This window comes from Melanostigma gelatinosum, assembly GCF_949748355.1.
Source record: "Melanostigma gelatinosum genome assembly, chromosome: 13".
NCBI classification, from domain to species: domain Eukaryota; kingdom Metazoa; phylum Chordata; class Actinopteri; order Perciformes; family Zoarcidae; genus Melanostigma; species Melanostigma gelatinosum.
This window is the reverse complement of record NC_136646.1, coordinates 9,012,697-9,025,684: the sequence shown is the minus strand read 5'-3', so window position 1 is coordinate 9,025,684 and position 12,988 is coordinate 9,012,697. Positions and strand designations below refer to the sequence as shown.

The 12,988-nt window shown below is 44.3% G+C and overlaps 1 long non-coding RNA gene across 2 annotated transcripts; it reads right to left on the bottom strand.

The window, feature by feature from the left end:
* Window positions 1–181: 181 nt before the first annotated feature.
* On the bottom strand, window positions 182–11,328 carry LOC306786782. Of its 2 annotated transcripts, none has more exons than XR_013772505.1 (4): window positions 11,210–11,328; window positions 8,122–8,276; window positions 924–1,031; window positions 182–501 (listed from the first exon to the last, which is right to left on the bottom strand). It is a non-coding gene; the product is annotated as an uncharacterized lncRNA (long non-coding RNA). The 2 variants fall into 2 exon arrangements; XR_013772506.1 differs by lacking the exon at window positions 11,210–11,328 and adding an exon at window positions 10,552–10,641.
* Window positions 11,329–12,988: the final 1,660 nt, after the last annotated feature.

Below are 12,988 nucleotides of genomic sequence, written 5' to 3'. Positions count from 1 at the left end.
ATTGTATTCTTTTGGTCTATTTTCCATAGGAATCAAATATATCCAGACTCCTAAATATTAAAATAGTTCAGACATGCAAGGCAAACTCTCTGTTCATATTCCAAGAAGATGTCCAACCTCCAAATGGTGAATAAAAAGAGGCCAAAAATCAGTTTTTTACACCAAGTATTTGATACTTTTATTTCCATTTATAAGTTTTCATCTCAAGCCAACAATTTACAGTACAGCTCAGCTCTCTGGAATTGTCAACAAGTCGATGTGCTGCACGTCAGCCGCAGAAGGAGAAGGGGAATGGCGGTAAGACTGAGGGACACCTGATAAGCCTCTAACGGGTGGGGAGGGGGGAGGAAACTGTGGTTACTGCCACCACGTCCCAAATTCAGCCCAAATCAACACTTCTGTCACGCATGATCATCCTTATCATCATCATCGTCATCATTCAGTTCAGTGCTGTTGTGGAGAAGGGAATGCTGGGAACTTGGAGGACTCAGTGCAGTGGACCTGGAAGAGAGAGAAAAAAGCAAAACATTCTCATTTTCGAGTTTTTCTTGATTATTTTGCTGCTTCTCCTTGCTGTTGACATATCCTATTTGGGTTTTCCAACTCTTTAACAATGGGCCTTTTTCCAAGTAGACGTTTTGACTAAATAGTGAGTCAGCATAAAACTAAAGGCGCTTCATTGACTCCAGCCATCATTCACTGTATTATTTACATGTGCTTTTCCTACCGTGACATGTCAAAGTGTCTTCCATGAAAAAGGCCCGTTACTCTGCAACGGTTACACTTTGTTGACAATTGTCTGCTGAAAGTGAGCGCGTCTGAACGCGACTCACAGATATAGCCTCATTCGTTAATTAACCCCCCCAACCTGAATTGCTTTGTGTCGACTATGAATGAATCGGCGAATTGTGTCCCATCCTTACATTCGAGGTGGGAGGGCCACTCCTCATGACCCCTCAGCTGCACTCTTCACACAAGCAGCAAAGGCCTCCATCAGATCTTTGCAACCCTCTGCTCCCTTCTCTGCCACACTGCAAAGAAAGATTTAACCACTGTGAGAATAAACATTGCACGAGTGATTGTTGCATTTCAATGTCACCTTCTCGCACAGAAGGCATGCGAGCTGGAAACAGAAAGAGGAATAACAGCAGGCTTTAGTCAGCAGCAGTGGACTCAACTAAGTCCCGGTCCAACTAATTCTGTTGACAGAGCAGTTGGGGCGTCTCATGTGCAAACAGGTTTTAATGGCAGAAACAACTATTAAACAGTTATTTTTCCTCCTCTTTCAGATTTTATTAAGACATGGAAAGTGTCGTCAGGGTGCTGAGCGTCTCATCCGGTGAAATGTTCCCACAATGACGACTGTTCTGTGAGTTTGAAATGCAATGGTTGACGAAGAGAGAGAAAAAAACACAAGACAGAAAGAAGAGACAAAAGGGGATGAAAGTGAGAGAGAGAGAAACAGAATGCGGGCTAACACAGGAGCAAACACAGCAGCAGACAGTGCCACAGTGCATTAGGGTGATGGAGCAAGAGGGAGGGAGGGAAAGAGAGGGAGGAGGAGGGAGGGGTAGAGAGAGCCATGTGGGTGAGCCCATCTGTTTGATGGGACACCAGAGAGGGAGGGAGGGAGGGAGGTTGCGTGATCATGCAGAGATGACAAGACACGGAGGTAAGAGGGCGAGCCAGCAGGAGGCGGAGGAGGAGGCGGGGTTTCACGATACATGAATGTAAACCCATCCTTTGGCTCCTCCTATCACGTCATGACGTCTGAACATCCCTCTGTTCTGCTTTTCCTCCAATCCCTTCTCTACCCAGGGCAGCAATCCTCATCCTCATCATATCCTAAACATCAGCCATCCAACCATACTGCCTCAAATTCTAATTAAAGCAGCCACTGCTTACCATATGAAAATATATATATTTATTTTGCTATCTAGCAGTGGTATACTCATTCAAAAAATAAGGTTGGTGCTTTTACAGAGTGACCAACAGACATTCAGTGTATAAATATTCAGTTAATACTTCTCTATATGGCCGTTTTCATCGATAGTTACACGCATGTTCTCAGGAGACTCACAGGAAACAATGCATGTTATTCAGTGACACCGTTTGTACTTGTATCTCATCATCAGCCTCACTACTGTTCCCTCTATGTCAATAACTGTATTGTAACCAAATTCAGAGCATTACTTATGACTGAGGGATTGCCATTATAAAACTGTTTTTTTCCAACAGTACATAAACACTTCCCAAGACCTGGAGGGCTATAATGCCCTGTCTTTTATTTTCAGTCACTTTTGTGACACTTTTGTGTCATCAGTCAAAACACACAACAGAGCAGAATTACTGCAAATCTAAAAACATTGGAAACGCCATCACATGAGAGCTTCAAAGCCGTTTTAATACACTAGCTTTGGGTCATCGCTGCTGCTTTATCTCTTGGTGATGTAACACACACAGCTGGCTGCTGCAGATTATCACTCAGCACTTTACTTTGCCAGGTGGGATGGAGCGAAGTGTGTGTGTGTGTGTGTGTGTGTGTGTGTGTGAAGATGAGAGCCATTGACTGAGTCGCTGCAAGCGTGCGTCCCTGGTGGTGTGTCGTAGCGCGTGCGCCTGGACGGAGTCAATGATTGCTTTTGATTGGCAGAGTCTGACCCGGAGGCTGTCGTTAATCCTGCTGCAGCAGCGTCGCTCCACCACAACACACACAACACAGGAGCCGACTGAAGGACAGAGTGTTTGCCACGCTGGAGAAGCCGAAAGAAAGTCGCATCGAACCAGTTAGGGCTTTAATACGCAACAGGGAAAATGTGGGCTCTACGCAATTGTGTATTTTTCAAAATAAAAGCACTGCCCTTTATTCTAAATTTTCTAATGTCATCATATCAACGTGCATTGATTCTACAGATTCTCTCATGTGATTCATTTTCAGATCTCTGTAAATACATACATGTAGTCTGAAGTGCACACAGGGGCCATTACAGAGAGCATCAGAGCACAGGGCTGGTCACATGGACAAGCAGGGGGGGGGGGGGGGTGTAGAGGAGCCGATGACATCACCACCACCGCGGCCATTACGCAATCTCCTGAGAGGAAACACGGCTCAGAGCGAGGTCCCGTTACAGTGTCATAGGGCACGGGGTTGTCATGGCGACCAGTGGCCGAATAATGTAGGCCAATCCATACTCAATAGACTCATTATTACACAATGCGAAAAAGTTTTACTCTGAATTCATCACCATAACTGGTGGATCGCCAGCATGATTCGTAATCCGAAACCACCGCTGCCGAGCACCGGCCGCATCCTGATCACCGGTCAGGAGGAGCGACGGCGTCCTCCCGTCTCGGACACGATCAGGAAATGAGGGCTGCATTATTTAGACTGATCTGGCTCAGTCCTCTGGGACGCGCATGCATAATGGATCACCGAGCAGGTGCACGCAGTCCACCATGATATAGAGGCCAAATATTCGTGAGCGACCATGTGATTGAGGCTATCATGTAGTGGGGATGCTGTCCCCGGGGCGTCTCGGGACAGCGGTTCCCAAACGTTTTGGTACTTGTGAACTGCCGTCACCGGTTGCATGACGTAATGCTGTGTAATGCCTGTCCCAGGCTGCTTATAATCTCATGGCCCCTCAGATTAAAATAATCAATAATAATCAAATAATTATTCACCAGTTCAGGCAGCAACAAAAATGACACCCAGCTCCAGTTTGTGGCTCTCATGTGTTACATTCAAGTCACAGAGTCTGTGTTTTTGAAAAACAATAAATCTGTCAATCTTTAATAAACCCAGGAGTTCTTTAACAATAATTACCACTGTTTTCCAAATGGTATCTGCTAATATAGGTGGGGGAAACAATCTCCTCGCTCATTTTGTGCAAATCCAACACAATATATAAGATAAATATACAGTAACATGTTATTTCGTATGAAAATATGATGATATCAACAGACAAAGCTGATGAAAGTGTAACCGAATTTCACGTTGTACAAATTGAGCTCTGACGTGTCGTTTCCATAACATACTAAACTCGAAAAACAGGTTCAAAATATCTGAGGATTCTGGAAATACCTCCACAACAGGTGACCATGGGCTCGGGTCTCAGCAAATTCAGAAGTTGATGAAATTGTCAGTTTGAAAAACCTTTTATCTCGGTACGTCTAGTGCTGGGGTGGCTCACTTTATCCCAGTTTAAACACTAGATGTCGAGGAAATTTCGTAAAATGTTCTACGTCTTAACCTCTTGGCACAGGACTTACATCTTCACATCTTACATTTACATCAAAATGTTTGAAGTGGGCCCTTAGGCCATGAACAGAAACCAGTATTTAGCAATTTCTGCCTGTTTTAATTTGACATATTTACACTTAACATCACCGTAGTTTAAGTGGGGACTTGGGCCATGCACTGTATTAGAGTTGAAGTGTATTGAATTACTTTGAATAAGATGTAAGAGCAGCAGATACAGAAATAATTTTTCTAAAAATGTATTTTCTGCTCTGGAAACACTGCACTTCTCTCAGTGCAACTGGTTGAAAACTACACGTTCGCTGTCGTTTGGCCCATGACTCCTTATATACTTTTCTCTATATAAGCCCACAATCAAAAAAGTTGGACCGCCCCTGATCCAGTTGGACTGGAGACTCTTACGGTTATTCATACAACTATGAACATGTGTAATCTATAAGAAGACCTTCTGGGAGACAAGAGTGCACGATTTCAGAGCAGCGCTCCGATTACAGCAGAGTCACCGAATTCCATAGTGAGAACCACCAGCACGGGTTCCAGTGGCAAGAATGCACATGTGTGTCTGCAGGCAATCAGTTACAGAGACATGGGTGTGTTTTTGTGTGTGTGGAGGTCAAAGGAAGAGGAGGGAGGGTCTATATGTTCCAGTCTGATGAAAGAGCCCGGGGTCTCAAAGTACACAGAGTTTAGTACATGTTAGCGAAAGGAGTTTGCAAAGTACTATTCGTGGTAAATATTAGCAAAAGAACTAACAGCTCACCAAGCCCACATTCTGCACTGCACATGTCAGCACGGGCCTGTTGTTCATCAGGAGTCGCTGCACAAAGCTTCATCTCGTACAGTTCTTTCTAGCTGTGACACATTATTTTAGAAAAGTGAGGGAAAAAAATGTCATGATAGTGAGTTTTTTCCACTCTCATCTAATTAATCTAATAGTTATCTTCCTTCAAACAAGTGTCTGTATCTTGAAACGATAAAGTGTCGGCATCTCAGTCAAGACAAATTCAACGACGTTCTCAAAGATGCTGTTGATTTGCATTGAAACGAGCTGAGATATTTGTGCTGCACTGCAGAACAAAGCAGGACTCAATTACAGACAATGAACATCAACAAACAAGGTTACTTTAAGACTACGATAACAATATTCCAGCTGTTGGACGGGGGCAGAATTTATGTAACCAAACTTCAAATAAAGGCGTTAAAATGGTTTAACAAATGACTGATGAGAAAGTGAAATGTATACCGTACAACACGTGTGATATTTTAAGGCCTGCCATGCGTTCTGGTCTCACACATGCTCATATGGCCCGTGGCTCGTACGTCACCTCTGTATGATCGTGACAAGGTCAGAGCTGCAAGTAAAAAAGAATTTAAAAAATAAAACAAATTCTCCCATGCAACCAAATAAAAACAACTTGTCCTGAAACTGTGGAAAAGTGTTCAAATCTGACCTAGAGTGAGCATGAAGAAAAGCTCATCACAAAAACACGAGAGGAGAGGGGGGGGGGGGGGCAAAACCAAGATGGCCGCCTCCACACGTCTCTGGCTGAGTGTGAATGTGAGGCTGTTGCTTCTTCATCTAAAAGAAGCAGGTGTCAGGTCGAGGGGGTCACATGATCTATGGAAGGGACCATGTCACGCCGTCCCACATGTACAGTCTCACTCGTACAGTCTCACTCGTACACACTTCCATCCATGGAGTCTATAAATACATAGGGTCTCATGGTGTTCATTACACAGAGCCAGCCATGTGATAGCTACAGTTGACTGGAAGCCGAAAATGAAAAACCCAAATAAAAACTATTCGAGACGGGTTACTTTCATAGTGACCACCAGTTTTAATCAATGTCAACTTGTCTTCTTGTCTCAAAGTAAATGGGTTTGTGGTCACAGTGGCTGAAAGAAGGTCAGTGGTTAACACAAGCTTAAGAGATATTAAGGGTTTTGTTCTACGACATTAACTATTTCAGCAAATACCCTCCTGGTGGGTCTGATGGCACGACAGAGGTGGTCCGGGACATTAAAGGGAACGTTCACCCCAAAATCGAAAACACATGAACTAAATTTCTTCATGAAACTTCAACAAGGTCTGTGGATTATCTTCAGTAACCGGATCATGATTTCTGTAAAGGGACATAGAGTCCTATTATACTGAAGATGTTAGTAGTTAGTTTATAGCCTAGCGTTAGCTCTTTTACTTCTGACGACTGCCTTTATGCTTCTAAAGTGTTTTTTGAAAGGGATCTTGCGGAACAAAACGTGTAAATATCATAATCTCTGTTTGCCATAAAGCATGGCTGTGCTTGTGTGAAAAAAGTTGAACAAAAACACTTCTTGCAGATGTATCTAGCTGTATACTGGAAGGGGCCAATGTGGCCCTCAGATCAACACCGGTAGCTTAGCGCTACATTTGCTAGCGCTGGAGCCACCTGACTATCCCCCTCTCAAGGCCATGGGTTCATGCTCTGCTGATATTTGCAGTCAAGGCCCCACATGCACTTATCACCTGAAACCGTGACATGCAGCATGAGAACAACCTCGTCACCATGAACCCATTGCACTGTGCTTTAAAAAGACCCTATGGAGCGCCAACCTTAGCCAAGCCTTCAACGAGCAGCAGTAAATGGCCAACTTTCTCCGTGACCGAACAATGTCTGCAACAGTGATGGATCACTTATGAGCACCTAAACATGGAGCTGTCACAGAAATGTCAACCTTATCTGTTAAATCAAAAGGGATCTTGAAGTGTCCTCTGACACTTCATAAGGAAAAAACAATAGGGGGAGGGGCAAAGTTGGCGTTCGCAAAACTGTTACACATGATTAGCCCACCACCCATGCCTTGCCCCACCAGCCCTCCCTCCTCCACCTCAATCTGCCGTCTTATCTAAAGGCTTCACACCCCCACACCCACCGTCAGCTTATCAAGGCCCGACAGGCCGGCTGGGATTCTACAAGCCACAAAATGTGTCTACTCTGCACAAATATAATTATTAGAAAATAGAACAATTAGCCCTCAAGTGGTCAAGAAATGCAGTAAACTCCTCCTGATGATCCATTTGAAGACCCGGCTCAGTGACCCTCCACACAAACCCCCTATCTGTCCGAATGGACCGTTCTAGAGCAGACGTGTGAAGGGTTGATGTGCGCCCAAGTGTATCATTGCACACGCACACAAAATAAATACAACCAATCCCCCAAAATATCTCCGAGCTGCTGGCGTAATTTTTTTCCGTGACACAGCAAAAAAAAGGAGACGGCGACGGACTAAAAGGGAACGCGCCAACGCAAGGTATTCTGGAGAAAGGGAGGCTGGTGACGCAAGCAGATTCCCGGCCTTCATCCATGCGTACGCATGAGAATCAAACATCACCCCGCTGCCACACATCATTAATCCCCTAATCACTCTCCCCTTGCATAGGGTACCCCAAGTTCTCATCACCGCTCGCCCTCCCTCCCCCCGCAGCTACATAGGATGTCGGATTCAGTTACATTTACATGAAAGACTTCGGTCTCTTTCGGTGTTTTTTCACAGCGCCAACCCCCCCAACGTCCTCCGAAGAGACTCCATTTTAGCGCGGTGCGTTTCAGGATGCTGCGGTCTTCCGATGCAGAAGTCGCCATTGGAAGGAATCAGCTGCTGGACGGCTCGTTGTAGGGGGACTTGATTCAAATAGGTCAGGGTTTCGGGTTTTACCTCAAGAACTCTTGAAAGGCAGTGGAGAACTTGTGGAGCGTTCAGGAGGTGCACGGAGCTTCATGTTTGCGAGTACGGTGTTGTCGTGATGGAAGGACTGAAGGATGCGCAAAATAAAATAAGACACATTCACACAATGTGTAAAAAAAAAAAACGTCACCTACCATTTGTCCAGGTCAGCCTTGATGGTGACACAAGCAGCGGGGACGGGGGCCTCGGCGGGGGCGGCGGCGGTCTCGGAGTCCGACATGTCTGCGGTGGTGCTGGTGCTGCTGCTTGGTGTCTAGGGTGCTTGTCCTGTCCTGTTCCTGTCCTCCGCCTATGGACCCAGAGACACCGAGAGACACAGAGAGAGAGAGAGAGAGGAGAGAGAGAGAGAGATAGTGGAGTTGAGAGTGAGTTTGTAGAAGGGGAGGGCGCACGGGAGGAGGTGGGAGGAGATAAACATGTGAGTGAGCAGCACACGTGTGTCCACAGCGGTCAGGGGGGGGGCACAGGGGTGAAGGGGCATTAACCCACAATGAGGTACAAAGGGAGAGGATTGGACAACATGGGACAGAAGAGATTAAAGGTTGAGGTGTTTGCGAGGAGGAGCTCAACACCGGCAGCTACAACTCTCACCAAAATATGTCAACAGTGGTGGAGAAAAAGTCAACGCATCCATTCTTTTCACAGCCCACGACATAATATCGTCTCTCCATTGAGTTTGTGCCACCTAGTGGCGGCTTTGCGCAAGAGGTCTCAGCATCTTCTTGCTGCAAATGCAGTCTTTATGGCAGCACACGGCAGCCATGCTTCTTTAAAAAGAAAAGGTCAGGGAACTTAAACGCAGCTAATGTGGGGGGCTGAATCTCACCCCATCGGGAGGCCAGCACACGTGGACTGTTAGCTTCACAGTCACACGGCGCTAAAAACGTTACCGAAACTGGTTTACCGTTAAAAGGATTTTAATCCTGCTGATGCAATTACAGTTATACAATGGAGTACATTACTCCTATGAAATATTTCAATATTAACCCACTTTGTAAAAAACTACCTCTGGTCCCAGGACACAGCCGTCCCAGGCAACCACACGCTAAAAGAGGCAGAAAAACGCTTTCTATGCCCGCCCTCATATCCGTTCGAAACTCCTCCCCTTCCGTTTATCCCAATTCCTATTGGCTAACTTCCAGGAGAGTATTCTCCTGTCTGTCTGTCCCTGAGGTCTCTAACACATTCAATGACTGTCAGTTATTGTTTAATCCCTCTATGACGTAACATTCCATATAATAAGACTTTGCAACTTTGGCATAAGGTTCATGTCTCAAATTCTACTGTTAGCTACTAATCCTAAAACACTTTATGCTTATCTTAATTATGCATTTCCAAAACGCTTATGATTATGACTAATTATGAATTATTAATCACTTTTATTATATCTACTGAACACACAGTTCTATGCTCAAATGTCTTACACTAAACCAATGTGTTTGGGGCTGAACTAAAGTGAAAGGACGTTTGTGTTTCATGAGCGTCTTCTACAGCGACACACTGCGTGTATTCGACACCATGTGGTAGCAGCGGCCTACATTGAGCCATGTGGTCTTGTAGGGACAGACTCAAGGTTTTCCAAGGTCAGTCGGAACTTAGTAGGACTTCACAAGTTTGGACTAAGGCCCGTAACAACTGAGTTACAGTATCAAGAGAATCTTCGGCTTTTACACCACTTTTCCATTTCAATCAGTTCATTTTTCTGTCCACTAATCTAATCCAAGAATCTTTGGACATACTTTGGACCCATATTGCAGAACATTAAGAATGTCATTAATAGTTAGTAAAATGATTTTGTTTTTACGATATAGATATCAGCTTCTAATTTTTTTATCTGACCGAAAGCTACCAAACGGAACTGTTTTCCATAAGTTTTAACTTGCAAGTAAATTATGATTAAATTTGGTTTATATTGACTGCAGGATTGCCTACAATAACCAACATTGTAGGAAAAGACAATTCAAATATCACATTCAATTCAATGTTTGTTTTTTTCAATGCTTGGAGTACAAGTGTTAAAGAGTTAATTTGCCTCAATACGTTGCTGGCTTCAGTTTACGTAGCTCATGTTCTTAACAAAGCATGAATGAAACCGTATGTGTGTGCACTGCCCCTTTAACGGGATGAAGACATCTTTACGACCCAAGTTTATCGTCCGCCATCACTGCGGACGCTGTAATGTTACATCACAGTTATGTTACATCACAGTTATGTTACATCACAGTTACGCAACAACCTGCACGAGCGGTCGAAGCTGCTGCTTTGCATACAAGCTAATAGCATCGCGGGTTTAATCACGGAAACGCACATTACCTCCGTTACAAAGTTTGATTTCTAACGCTAAAACTCTACAGACAGTGCCCACATTTATCGTCGCCCTTTCTAAAACATAGAAAAGTGACTTAAATTAAGTTTATTTTACTATCATTCCGCGCGTCTCGTGCGAGTACCGACGGCTCTTCGAGGCTCGCGACCGCTGCTCCCGCTACACACCTGCCTTAAACCTGCTAAATTAACGGCACCTATGACTTATGGGATATGTAGTACCGAGCGAATGCACTCACGCGAGCCTCAGGCTGCTTCGAAGGACACAAACAGCTTCTGTTGCCAAGGAAAAAACCCTCTTTTTAAAAACGTTTTTAACCCCTGCTCAACATGTGTGCCATATCGAGCACAACACGCATTAACTGGCCTCTGCCGCTTCCGAAAATAGAGCCAGCTACTCATTCATATTAAGCGAAGAGGAGAAGAAGAGTAAAAGTGCGCAGCGCCTTAATTACATCAGCATAAAATGTCAACCAATTAACTTCCTGCGTGGAAAAAAACAAAACTCCTTCATGCTCTCTAATAATGCATACATATTTTCTGGCACAAGGACACTAGATAAAGCAGGCATATAATAGGACTCAATTAATTTGGAAAAAGGTGTAAAAGTGGTATTAAATACATTGAAGAGTAGCCTATATTATGAAGCCCCAGACTATTAATCAAATAACATGAACTCCAAATCAATCTGGAAAAAAGTTTCTCTGTGAATGCAAGTCTCTCTGAAGCATAGAGCAAAAATAACTTCAATGAGAAGCTCCTTCAACACCTCCATCCGTCCCTCTGCCAAGAGCCAAGAAGGGAACATCATGTGCTTTGAGCAACATGAGTGGCTTCCCCTTGCAGATACCCAGCACATGAGATTGAATTCATGAAACAAACCCATTAGTTGCCTACCTATCTGCAGATGGGACGTCTTGGTCCTGAGTTGGAAAACTCAAAAAGTGTCTTGAGTGTGTGCAGGAAAAGAATTGGAGGGGGGGGGGGGGGGGGGCTTCAGTGTACTGCAAGTGCTCTGTAGCCTTAGTGAATGTGATCTCACTGGGAAAAGGGGTGTGTGTGTGTGAGCCGTAGCGCTTGGTTTACGAGCGTGTGTGCATGTGTGTACTCGTGGTATGTGCACTGCAAACATGGGGGCCGAAAGACAAGGGGGAGCCTTTAAAGTCAGTGTGTAGGTCACACACGGGGAGGCCCACCCGTGCACGTGCGTGCGGCACGCTTGTGCAGCAGCCTCCACACGATGTAAGGAGGGTTGAATGGAACGAGGCTCATGTTTAAAGCAAGGTGTCAAAAACACACAGGACGCCAGGAGAGCTGCAGGCTCCTGAACAAGACGGTCCGCCTGTTGTTTCTTGCAAGCAGAGTGGATCTGTGGCTTTCTGAAGAGGTCTGCTGGAAAGGAAACTGCTGTATTTACTTATTGTTCTTTTCAAGGTCCCCTTTCACAGCTCAGAAAACACATTGTTTTATCACATTGATACTTCATGACTTCTCTCATAAAAGTGTTTGTAAACATGACAGAGGTATGTTACACAAAATAATGTATAGGTTGTACAATAAGGTTAAACACAAAGGATTTTCATATGTTCTATGTGTGTCTGGGACTTTTTATGCAGCACTGCAGCTCCAAAATTCCAAATGATCCTTTTTGGATTTGTGCCACTGGAGTTAATAAGAGGTTCAAAAAGGAAATTGCATTACTTACGTTTTGGGCCAGTTTGCCCTCGGAGATGTCCAACTGGCCCAACACGTAAGTAATGCAATGGATCACAGAGCACGGACGGCCTCTGAACAAGGGAGGGCCATGAAGACGGAAGAAGGAGAACAAGACCAAGGAGAACAAGAAGAAGTTAGAAAGGCTAAAGAACAACAGCAACATAAAGCTATACTTTTTCAAACCCACACAATACATGTATTAACCAGAGAACTCACGTATGAGCATAGCACCATCACACTACTAAACCTACTTCTTTGTCTGTAAATGACTGTTTGGCAAACAAAAGGAATCTTTAGAGTTCATCGTGCACCTTATGACTTATACAACGTGCAATGTGTCCTTGTTTGATGTACGTTAATGCTTTATGTTCTGGTCTTTCTGTTTTGACTCTCATTCACCATGAACTGCTCTGTTCACAGCCTGAGACATAATAACACATCAAACACTTGATATTCAGACCAGCTCCGATAGCACTCTGTCTCTGTCAGTATGTCACGCCATCAGCTAATCACGTTCGTCAAAAAAAAGTGTTTTTCCTGCTAACAGGACAGAGATATTGACCTCAAAGTTGTATTACTTAAATAGTTTATTCTCTGTCTCCATTCTCTCCCCTTCCTGTCCCTCTGTTTTCCCATGTTTGGTCTGTCTGGCAGTGTCGTTCCACATCTGTCCACCAGGCGTCCCCGTTGAGTCATCTGCCCTGCATGATTGCAGATTGTTTGTTAAACCAGAACTGATGTCTGCAGGCAAGGCGCAGTCAATATTTTCCTGATTGTGGACACACAAAAAAAAGAAGATAATTCTATGACTTATTTAAATATTATTATTGTGTAATCTCCAGAGAAAAAACACATTAAAAGGGAAAAACATTAAAATCATAATGTTTTTTTTTTTTACCCATACAGCAGTGAGGTCTGTGGGATCCCAACACCATACACACAGTTTATTATCTACAGGAT